We start from the raw sequence: 12796 nt of genomic DNA, 5'->3' as shown, positions 1-12796 counted from the left end.
TCATTTTCTTTACATTTTGAAAAAAGTTGAAAATTTGAATAAAAAATTGATATTTCTCTGTCCGCCATTTTTAATACTTCCGGAAGTAAGGGTTTTTAAAACATATGTCTTATACATTGTCTCCATCAGAAGCACCAAAGAAAGGTTCATACACAATGAAATTATAGAAGCAATACGTTAAAACACATTTCAATTACCCTCCCTAAAAAATAAGCCTATTTAAGTACAATGTCCGCCATATTGGATTTTAACCGGAAGTGGGGTTTCTGAAGACATCTAATCTATTTAATTTATCCAAAAGTAGTAAACCACAAAGGTCTGTACCAAATATTATGATAGTAGCATGATAATAGGACATATTTACACGCTAGCCTTCGATATTGGGCTTATTTAAGTATGACGTCCGCCATTTTGGATTTTACCGGAAGTGAGACATTTTTTTCAAATGCCTCCCTATCTGAAATAAAAGAGTAATAGTTGAAGAAGGTCTATGCCAAATTTCATGCTTGTAACAGGATGTGCACAATTTTTCACAAAGCCGCCGGACTAATACTAAAAACAATTTTAAGCAAACTAAAATTAAAAAAAAACCCAACTTATCGTTATAGTGCATATCATTCACTAGTATGTTTTTTTTCTAGCTGCAAAAAAACTTCCAAGTAAACTGTTATGATCATTTACATGCTTGACGCTGAAGTCTTTATATATAATGGACAATAAGGAGAAGAACAATAGAAAACAAGACAACTATTTAACAGAGTCCAAATGTCATAGAAACTATAGATCAACTTATAGTCATCTATTTAAGGTCCGATATTACAAAATAAAACAATTTAAATGAAAAACTGACGGCTTGATTTTAACTAAATCAATTGACGAATATTAAATATGACGGACATTTACAATTTGCAATATCAGGTTGGATCTGGTGAATCCCAATGAAATGATATATACAACAATTTGATAAATAAACCTATCATTTTATTCATTTTATAATTACGAAAAAAAGTAAAATTTAACCAGTTTTCCTATTTGTAATGTTAATAAAAAATAATGAGATAAACCTTGCATAAGTTTCAAATTTATAAACTAATTCAATATTTTATAAATGACCCATGGCCGGGACGGATAAAAAATAAGGGAAACAACTATGAGATTGAACAAAATAAAATAACAGGCTAAATAAGAAAAATATATTTGATTTCGAAGAAATATTATATTATTTATTTAATATTTATTTTGATTTGATATGACTGCTTTCAGTGATTGTTTAGTATAGTCCAATATTATGGTCGGGCTCTTGGCTGAGTTGTCAGCTTTGCAATATGTCTATTACGTTGTGGTTCAATTTTTTGTCTGTTCTCTTTGCCATATCTGAAATTTAAGAAATTGAGTTAGTTTTATAAATCTTAAACTTAAGATACGTTTATCTTATTATTTTGTCATTTGACAGAAAAACTGAACGGGCACATGCATGGAGATTACTCAAGTCATTCACTTCGCTCCTTTAAACTTTTTAACAGAACAACACATGAATCTGTGCACCAAAATATCTGCCGATTGTTCAAAGTATGATATTTACTTAGGAAAATGCCTGTACCAAGGCGGGAAAATGGTAGATGTGTTCCAATTGTTCCTTTGATGGATAGCGTTTGATTTGATCAGATTTTATGGAAAACCCTTTTTGAATATTCCTTTGAGTTTATCCAGATTTACAGTTAAAAAATCAATAAAACAAAAAAAAAAATATACTAATGAATTTAAAATCTTCAATGTTTTATTCTGACATTTGAGATTCCGAATCACCATATTCCTGTTCTGCTGATGGACGCTGTTATGTTGTAAGTCCTACATACGATTTCCCACAAGTTTGAAAAACTGATTACCAAAACAAATACTTTTCATATTGTACGTACACGAATAGATTTTTAAAATTTATTTTGTTTGTGCACGTTCGGGTCAAGAGCTTATTATTCAACATACTATTTTATAGTAAACAATACGAGTTCTCTGGAGGGACTCACATCAGATCAACCAGGTGGATTTTCTTTTGTATCTGGATCAGTAATAAACCGACTTTGAATAATTGTTGTTTTAGTTATAATGTTAACGTTTCTTATTAAACTCTGCTGTTGTATCAAATTCCTAGCCAGGGAACAGACATAGAATATAATTCCGTTATTAAGTTACTATCTGACCAAACATTATGCTGAACTTGTTCCTTTTCACACTAAATGTTTATATACACTGCTACTTTTGTATAGGTAATATTCCTGTACTTAAAATCTGAAGTACTTGAAATTTACTTCTGATATTTAGTACTTCTTCTTTACCTTAAACTTATTGTAATATTTAGATACCTGTCTTTTACAGTACGTTATTTATACTTATATTTATAAACAATAACAACAATGATCACGATAGTCGATATATCATGTTTGTAAATCATAATTTTAAGAGATTTGAAAATGATATAAACTTTCAATGTCAAATGAATGTGCTGAAAATGTAACGGTGTGACCAAAATTCTGCATTACTTCAATTTCCAGTACAAATCAAGTACTGAAAAATACAGATACCCAAATATTACAATAATTTCAAAGTAACAAAATAGTACTGAAAATTATAAGTAAATTTCAAGTACTAGAAATTTCCGGTACAGAAATAGTACCTATGCAAAAGTAGCTGTGTACATAAATTTTTTTTTACAATAAATGTTTATATACATAAATCTGCTGTTGAATTGGTATAATTAAGTATTCTAAAGGTTTGCTGACTGTGTCCCTGTCACGGTTAACAGCTGCTGAATATTGTAATCAAGAAGCATATATATATATATTTAAGATACAGTACTTACTTCTTAATACAGAACAAGAACAAACAGGTCAGCATCAATAGAGATATAGCTGCTGCCGACACTAAAGCAATGGCCCAGATTTTCACTAAAAAACGAGAAACTCATTGTCATGATTATAGGGACAAGGAGTGTAAATTGGCAGTTATTTAGCCCATGAAATTGTAATTCTAATGAAAGTATTCAAGCCTTTCATAATTATGTTAATGTTGTCGATAACTGTTTAAACTTTTCGAAACGGACACAATTAACTTTTTTCTTAATAAAACCTATTTTACTCGCCGAAGTTGTTAAGTCAAAAAATATATGAGTCGGTTAATTTGCATCTTTATCTTTACAAAATGTAAAGTGTACAAATGTATATTATTTTGGTCATATCTAAATTTGAATAATAAGATATAAAACGAAATCTTTTTGACATTTGTTTGCGGTTTTGCACACTATGCAAAGAGTTTGAAACTCTAATTAAATACACATGTGTAGGGCAAAATGCGAACATGGTACTCATACTGCATATTGATATTCAAGTATCTTATGAACATATGATGTATGTTATGCCGCATATTAATAATGATTTCGTAGTTGGATTAATTTAGCCATATTAGGTGGGATAGTTCAGATCTAAATATTTAAAAACAAAATTGAAGAAACTCATTTTGTTAGAGGTTTGTTTCATAATTCATTTTTAATTAAAATTCTGTCTTTTTATTTACTGTGTATGATTTTTTTCTTGCAATGTGCTCGCAAAAATGTGTCAACTTTATCTTGAAATCCAAGCTCGGTGACCCTTATTTTCTAAATAACTGTTGACCACGAAATACTTGAAACTAAAATTATATTTTGGCAAAGCCTTTAGTCCTTTTTATATATAATTCCCCATACTACGTTTGACATTACGTATTCATGAGGAAGTGACACAGCTTTCATAGAATATTTACGGGTTGTCTAAGATATCCAACATGACTCAGTGTGCTCAAAATATTGTGATAAATGTTTTAATTGCAGTTTTGAGCGAGAGTACCATTTGATAACTAATGCACATTATCTTAAAATACTTTTTTAGTTATTTCTTTATCAAAATTTTGATCAATCTGAGTTGTTCGCTTCAATGTCATACCAGATTTCTATTAAAAATCTATACACTCGTGTTAGTGCAACAGTTTTGAAAGATTATCATAAACATTAAAAAATGATTAATCATTATATATGCTAGACGTTATAAATCGAGTAGACGTTTTATCGAAAATAGGATATAAGAAGATGTGGTTTGAGTGCCAATGAGACAACTAATGCACATCTCAATCCAAGTGACACTTTGAAAAAGGATACCTTTATAGGTCAAAGTACAGTCTTTAACACGTAGCATTGGTTTGAATACATTTTTATGAGAAATTGCCATAAAGTAGACATATGGTGTTTTTTGCCCGCATATTGTTTATAATTATACTCACTCGCAGAACATCGTTTTCCTTTGAAGAAAGCATGACATTCACAGTAAAAGACATTCTCCCTATCTTTGCAATGGCCATACAGGCACGGGTTATCTGTGCATCCATCTTTGTCTGTAAAAAAGATTCGAATATGTATACTTTTACAAACAGAGAAAGTTAACAGACGCTTGGTTGCTTTAAAAAAACAAACCTGAAGGAATGTCCAACGCCAAGAAAATGACTTGCCAGACTTAAAAACTGTATTATTATTCCTTTTTTTAAATTCACATTAAAATATAAACGTTGCACGGTTCAATAATGCAATAAAAATGCTAAATAGTTATCAAAGGTACCAGGATTAAAATAGAACTTATTAAACAACACTAATTTTAAGTAACTTGAACAATTGGAGAACAAATATTGGCATCAGACAAAAATACAAGTTTAAAGTTAAGGTAAATTGTTGAACAGAAATTGCTATTTTAAAACAGACAAAAACAGGTATACAACATTCATTTGCTACTACTAGCTAGTTGTTTGTATATCCGAATCATTATATGAACTTCAATTTAGTGAAAAGAGAAAGGTTTTTATATAAATACCTTTCTCACAACAATTGCCGCTGAATTCAATTGAGCATGTGCAACGTTGTTTAATATCATCGTAAGTTCCATTATGACAATTTGGTTTACAAAGTTCATGTTCCACATCATTAGTTGTCCACTCCTTATCTGTGATATTACATTTCTTTAAACAGTTTTCCAATGTAAAAGGAACCAAGTTTGCGTTGCAATTAATATTTTTGTTTCTAAAACGTGATCCACCACCACAAGTTGCATTACACTGTGACCAATTATTCCAATCCAAAATGTCGCACATTGCATTAGATATGCCTACTATATTTAGAAATACACATAAACTTAGATAGAGGGTAACTACCCTTAAACCATCCATGTCTTAACTTTGTAATATACAATATGTAAAAAAGAAGATGTGATATGATTGCCAATGAGACAAATGTCCTCAAAAACCATCCATGTCTTAACTTTGTAATATACAACATGTAAAAAAGAAGATGTGATATGATCGCCAATGAGACAACTATCCTCAAAAGACCAAAATGACACAGACTTAAACAACTATAGGTCAAAATCTAGTCTGGTTTTGGTGTGAACTACCCTTTCATCTATTTAGTTTAAAAACAAACAAAGTTTGACATATTGGTCTTTTATTGACTTTGGTCAATCTACTCTAATTCTATATTAATTAAATTATTGATAAAAATGTCTTTCACATCTCATTTAAAAGAGGCAAGTAAGCTGAATATTAACATTTTAACTAGAAAATATTCTGGTTGCTTTGTTCAAAGTTTCATAATATGAATATTTGTAATAATAGTAAAACTTTTAAATTTCAAATGTGCTACTATTATGCTGTAAAATTTTGATTATATTTTTTCAAATTTCTATAGGTAATTTGATTTTTTATTTTATTGGAAAAGGTTTTCAAAATAGAACAATTTTGTCAAAACAATATTCGGCATTTATTTTATTTGCAGAAAACAAACAGATAATGATATCCACTAAAAACTCCTTCGCCCAGAAATCGATCTAAAAACGTAAAAATAATGACCAAAAAGGGCCCTTTTCAAATCTACTTTGTGTCTAGTTTCATAAAGATACAGAAGAATATATGTATACATGCATTTTGTGTCCAAATCATATGTTTTAACAAAAGTTCAATTTGCAGTCTGGCGTAAAATAGCTTGTATGAGTTAGGAACAGTTTCGCCGAGAAGAGAGATTTTATATTTATTGTTTTAATACTGTTAAAGATAAATAGGATGGAATTTTATTTTATCCTGTTCATAATGATATAGGACAAGTGTTTTTACTGCATATCTCAAATCTTAAAATTGATGAACAATTTAATGCATTTATTTTTACAGATTGATAGAAAACTGTTTTGTTTTTTTTCGAATACAGATATTATCAAATAATCATTTTTTTGTTTGAAATCCTGTAATCTTTTTCCGAAAAGACGCCGATAATTTTTATATTGTGACTAGTATTAAAATTTATCATGTACATTTTTATCATTCATGTTTCAATCTGAATGTATATACATGCTGTTTTTGTTTGTAATCGTCTTACATAAATCTGTACAGACTGACTTAAGGTGGTATGTGAGTCTAAAATTAAATGATAGAATTTTTCCATACTTTGCAAAAACGTAGTATCTATTGGGGTAAATTCAGTAAAAAATCTCCCATTGACTTTAATGCTAATCTATGTGTGGAAATAAATTTATGCCTGATTTACCTTTAGAAATTAAAATCTTTCCTATATCATTCATGAAAGTACAAATGTAGCCCTATCTTTTGAAACAATAAAAACATAGGGTCATGCGGCATTTTTGGGCATTCACATGGCCTTGTTTACAAACAATGTAGATTCGCACTGAATTCCCATACTGACCCCCATTACTTTTCAACCCTGAAGGGGAAAAAATTAGTACATTCAGCATTTATTTTTTATTTTTTTTCAACTCTAGTTTTGATCCATCTACCAAAAAATATTTATTACAAACATTATCTGCCAATCAGAAGACCATATAACTTCACTGTTATACAGAAAGCTCTCCCCTAAATGGGCGGTCCCTGATGACGTATATTTATTTACTGAATTTACCCCTATAAGAGACTTCTTTACTTCTTTTCCATCTTTTTTTGTAATAAACATGTAATGTATCCAATTTTCAAGTTCCAGTTTCAATACAACCTTCAAAAATGCTGAATTTGTAAAGATAGAGCAAAATTTATACTACAGCCCATACTGCGGCCAATGTATATTTGGTATATACAGTTGGGCATTGACTGTTTTTAAAAGAATGGTGTAAAAAACTATGTTTAATAAATATGAATTGTTTTCTGTGTTTGCTTTGAGTAGTATTGCAAGTACATCTAGAAACTAAAGTCTTGGTGTACTCTTAGTTAGTTTTTTCCCTTATATGGAAGTGGTTGGTTAAATACCATGAAAAGACCACAAAAAGACTTTTCAAAGGCTTTTTTAAGCAGTTTCATACCAAATAAAACAACAATTATGTTTCATTATAGTAAATCTATGTTTTAATTACTTGTAAATTTCACAAAATGTCATTGACAATCACTCTGCAGAAATTCCTGTTACCCGGACATCAGGATGGGTTCTTCGCCAAAACTAGACAGCTAGAACTGAAGTAGAAAAAAGTGCCAAATATGAAAAAATAAGATTAGGTATGACCAAAATTTACATTTGGGAGATTGAAGTAACAATTTAGAGTATTTAAAAGCAATAATGTAACTTAAAAATCCAATTACAAACATTTTAACACTTGTTTCATAGATGAAGGACCTGTAATCATGAAAACTTGTCTAGTATATTCTTTGAAATAAAGAAACGCAAAGCGTTATGTAAAAATAAATGAATACCTTCATGCGGTCAGATTATTCGAGTGTTAAAATACTAGAAAAGTGCTTATTTGCCACTTGTTCTACAACTTAACATGGGGTACACAGCTAAAAAAAAAATCCACTCCGTCAAAGGGAGGTAATCCATTTTTTTCATATGATTTTATACATTATGAGAAGAAATATGTGTAAAATGTGATGTAAATGGGGAGAATATTCATGCCTTTCATTGATATCATAACTCTCAAGTGTAATTTCTATTGTTTCTTTCAATCTGGACACAAAACTGATTTTTAAAATATACTTCATGCTTCTCTCACTGTACACTGAGTGCATCCTGGATAGCCGCAGTTAAAGATAGAAATTTGTGTAAAAAACAGCTTTAAATGGTTCCAAAATCCTTCCTTTACATGAACATTTACAGGAAATGAGTTTTGTGATTATTGTGTGGCCTTGGACAAGTACAGTGAAAAAGTGCATATTTCCCTATAGGGGTAAATTCAGTAAAAAATCTCCCATTGACTTTAATGCTAATCTATGTGTGGAAATAAATTTATGCCTGATTTACCTTTAGAAATTAAAATCTTTCCTATATCATTCATGAAAGTACAAATGTAGCCCTATCTTTTGAAACAATAAAAACATAGGGTCATGCGGCATTTTTGAGCATTCACATGGCCTTGTTTACAAACAATGTAGATTCGCACTGAATTCCCATACTGACCCCCATTACTTTTCAACCCTGAAGGGGAAAAAATTAGTACATTCAGCATTTATTTTTTATTTTTTTTCAACTCTAGTTTTGATCCATCTACCAAAAAATATTTATTACAAACATTATCTGCCAATCAGAAGACCATATAACTTCACTGTTATACAGAAAGCTCTCCCCTAAATGGGCGGTCCCTGATGACGTATATTTATTTACTGAATTTACCCCTATAAGAGACTTCTTTACTTCTTTTCCATCTTTTTTTGTAATAAACATGTAATGTATCCAATTTTCAAGTTCCAGTTTCAATACAACCTTCAAAAATGCTGAATTTGTAAAGATAGAGCAAAATTTATACTACAGCCCATACTGCGGCCAATGTATATTTGGTATATACAGTTGGGCATTGACTGTTTTTAAAAGAATGGTGTAAAAAACTATGTTTAATAAATATGAATTGTTTTCTGTGTTTGCTTTGAGTAGTATTGCAAGTACATCTAGAAACTAAAGTCTTGGTGTACTCTTAGTTAGTTTTTTCCCTTATATGGAAGTGGTTGGTTAAATACCATGAAAAGACCACAAAAAGACTTTTCAAAGGCTTTTTTAAGCAGTTTCATACCAAATAAAACAACAATTATGTTTCATTATAGTAAATCTATGTTTTAATTACTTGTAAATTTCACAAAATGTCATTGACAATCACTCTGCAGAAATTCCTGTTACCCGGACATCAGGATGGGTTCTTCGCCAAAACTAGACAGCTAGAACTGAAGTAGAAAAAAGTGCCAAATATGAAAAAATAAGATTAGGTATGACCAAAATTTACATTTGGGAGATTGAAGTAACAATTTAGAGTATTTAAAAGCAATAATGTAACTTAAAAATCCAATTACAAACATTTTAACACTTGTTTCATAGATGAAGGACCTGTAATCATGAAAACTTGTCTAGTATATTCTTTGAAATAAAGAAACGCAAAGCGTTATGTAAAAATAAATGAATACCTTCATGCGGTCAGATTATTCGAGTGTTAAAATACTAGAAAAGTGCTTATTTGCCACTTGTTCTACAACTTAACATGGGGTACACAGCTAAAAAAAAAATCCACTCCGTCAAAGGGAGGTAATCCATTTTTTTCATATGATTTTATACATTATGAGAAGAAATATGTGTAAAATGTGATGTAAATGGGGAGAATATTCATGCCTTTCATTGATATCATAACTCTCAAGTGTAATTTCTATTGTTTCTTTCAATCTGGACACAAAACTGATTTTTAAAATATACTTCATGCTTCTCTCACTGTACACTGAGTGCATCCTGGATAGCCGCAGTTAAAGATAGAAATTTGTGTAAAAAACAGCTTTAAATGGTTCCAAAATCCTTCCTTTACATGAACATTTACAGGAAATGAGTTTTGTGATTATTGTGTGGCCTTGGACAAGTACAGTGAAAAAGTGCATATTTCCCTATAGGGGTAAATTCAGTAAAAAATCTCCCATTGACTTTAATGCTAATCTATGTGTGGAAATAAATTTATGCCTGATTTACCTTTAGAAATTAAAATCTTTCCTATATCATTCATGAAAGTACAAATGTAGCCCTATCTTTTGAAACAATAAAAACATAGGGTCATGCGGCATTTTTGAGCATTCACATGGCCTTGTTTACAAACAATGTAGATTCGCACTGAATTCCCATACTGACCCCCATTACTTTTCAACCCTGAAGGGGAAAAAATTAGTACATTCAGCATTTATTTTTTATTTTTTTTCAACTCTAGTTTTGATCCATCTACCAAAAAATATTTATTACAAACATTATCTGCCAATCAGAAGACCATATAACTTCACTGTTATACAGAAAGCTCTCCCCTAAATGGGCGGTCCCTGATGACGTATATTTATTTACTGAATTTACCCCTATAAGAGACTTCTTTACTTCTTTTCCATCTTTTTTTGTAATAAACATGTAATGTATCCAATTTTCAAGTTCCAGTTTCAATACAACCTTCAAAAATGCTGAATTTGTAAAGATAGAGCAAAATTTATACTACAGCCCATACTGCGGCCAATGTATATTTGGTATATACAGTTGGGCATTGACTGTTTTTAAAAGAATGGTGTAAAAAACTATGTTTAATAAATATGAATTGTTTTCTGTGTTTGCTTTGAGTAGTATTGCAAGTACATCTAGAAACTAAAGTCTTGGTGTACTCTTAGTTAGTTTTTTCCCTTATATGGAAGTGGTTGGTTAAATACCATGAAAAGACCACAAAAAGACTTTTCAAAGGCTTTTTTAAGCAGTTTCATACCAAATAAAACAACAATTATGTTTCATTATAGTAAATCTATGTTTTAATTACTTGTAAATTTCACAAAATGTCATTGACAATCACTCTGCAGAAATTCCTGTTACCCGGACATCAGGATGGGTTCTTCGCCAAAACTAGACAGCTAGAACTGAAGTAGAAAAAAGTGCCAAATATGAAAAAATAAGATTAGGTATGACCAAAATTTACATTTGGGAGATTGAAGTAACAATTTAGAGTATTTAAAAGCAATAATGTAACTTAAAAATCCAATTACAAACATTTTAACACTTGTTTCATAGATGAAGGACCTGTAATCATGAAAACTTGTCTAGTATATTCTTTGAAATAAAGAAACGCAAAGCGTTATGTAAAAATAAATGAATACCTTCATGCGGTCAGATTATTCGAGTGTTAAAATACTAGAAAAGTGCTTATTTGCCACTTGTTCTACAACTTAACATGGGGTACACAGCTAAAAAAAAAATCCACTCCGTCAAAGGGAGGTAATCCATTTTTTTCATATGATTTTATACATTATGAGAAGAAATATGTGTAAAATGTGATGTAAATGGGGAGAATATTCATGCCTTTCATTGATATCATAACTCTCAAGTGTAATTTCTATTGTTTCTTTCAATCTGGACACAAAACTGATTTTTAAAATATACTTCATGCTTCTCTCACTGTACACTGAGTGCATCCTGGATAGCCGCAGTTAAAGATAGAAATTTGTGTAAAAAACAGCTTTAAATGGTTCCAAAATCCTTCCTTTACATGAACATTTACAGGAAATGAGTTTTGTGATTATTGTGTGGCCTTGGACAAGTACAGTGAAAAAGTGCATATTTCCCTATAGGGGTAAATTCAGTAAAAAATCTCCCATTGACTTTAATGCTAATCTATGTGTGGAAATAAATTTATGCCTGATTTACCTTTAGAAATTAAAATCTTTCCTATATCATTCATGAAAGTACAAATGTAGCCCTATCTTTTGAAACAATAAAAACATAGGGTCATGCGGCATTTTTGAGCATTCACATGGCCTTGTTTACAAACAATGTAGATTCGCACTGAATTCCCATACTGACCCCCATTACTTTTCAACCCTGAAGGGGAAAAAATTAGTACATTCAGCATTTATTTTTTATTTTTTTTCAACTCTAGTTTTGATCCATCTACCAAAAAATATTTATTACAAACATTATCTGCCAATCAGAAGACCATATAACTTCACTGTTATACAGAAAGCTCTCCCCTAAATGGGCGGTCCCTGATGACGTATATTTATTTACTGAATTTACCCCTATAGATAGATGGTTACAGGTAAAACATATAATAAAAATGATATGCCACCGTGCATTTTCTCAAGCGACAGGTTGTGACACAATGACTAATTTTGTATGGATTTCTAGGAAAACACAATTTTGTGATTGGAAACTAAAAAACATGATAAAGCTGTAAAATAAAATTACATGAAGTATCCTTCAGATATTGCACTGTTTTAGAGTTACATCCCTTTAAAATGCCAATTTGAAAACATTTAAAAACCACATAAAATAATATACATTTGTACACATATTAATACTTATAAGTTGTATTCCTATACATTGGTTCTTTTATATGAAATTCGCATGAGATATCTGAATTCCGGCGTCAAAACTTGCTAACTTGATTGAAAATCGGGACCTTAGGTTTTCTGTTTTTTACAATCCAAGGTGGCAAAAGACATCAATACCACCTTAGGTGTAAAACATGTATCTTAAAGTAATTGCGTTTAGTAATTGTAGCATAAACAAAAGTGAGAAGTTAATAAAATACTGAATTAAATTACAATAGATTTACACTGATGAATGTTATCTGCATTTGAAAAGAAATATTGAAAACATTTTAGAGAAATATGGGTTTGTACAAGTTGTTAAAATCGACAAACTCATCGCGAAAGGAGGTTACAGATTTTTCGAGGTAATTAGTTATACGTATTATTTGATTGTGACAAAAGAAAACCCTGCTGTACACAAATACAAAATAGATTGATGTTA

The 12796-nt window shown here is 30.3% G+C and overlaps 1 long non-coding RNA gene across 1 annotated transcript; it reads right to left on the bottom strand.

Moving 5' to 3' along the window:
• Positions 1–6556: 6556 nt before the first annotated feature.
• LOC134687510 (uncharacterized) lies at positions 6557–11803 on the bottom strand. The gene is made up of 4 exons (XR_010101769.1): positions 11690–11803; positions 10809–10905; positions 9114–9210; positions 6557–7515 (listed from the first exon to the last, which is right to left on the bottom strand). It is a non-coding gene; the product is annotated as an uncharacterized LOC134687510 (long non-coding RNA).
• Positions 11804–12796: the final 993 nt, after the last annotated feature.

Source organism: Mytilus trossulus, chromosome 1, assembly GCF_036588685.1.
Source record: "Mytilus trossulus isolate FHL-02 chromosome 1, PNRI_Mtr1.1.1.hap1, whole genome shotgun sequence".
NCBI lineage: Eukaryota > Metazoa > Mollusca > Bivalvia > Mytilida > Mytilidae > Mytilus > Mytilus trossulus.
Note: the sequence above shows the minus strand (reverse complement) of the source record. Positions and strands in the feature narration are given on the sequence as shown.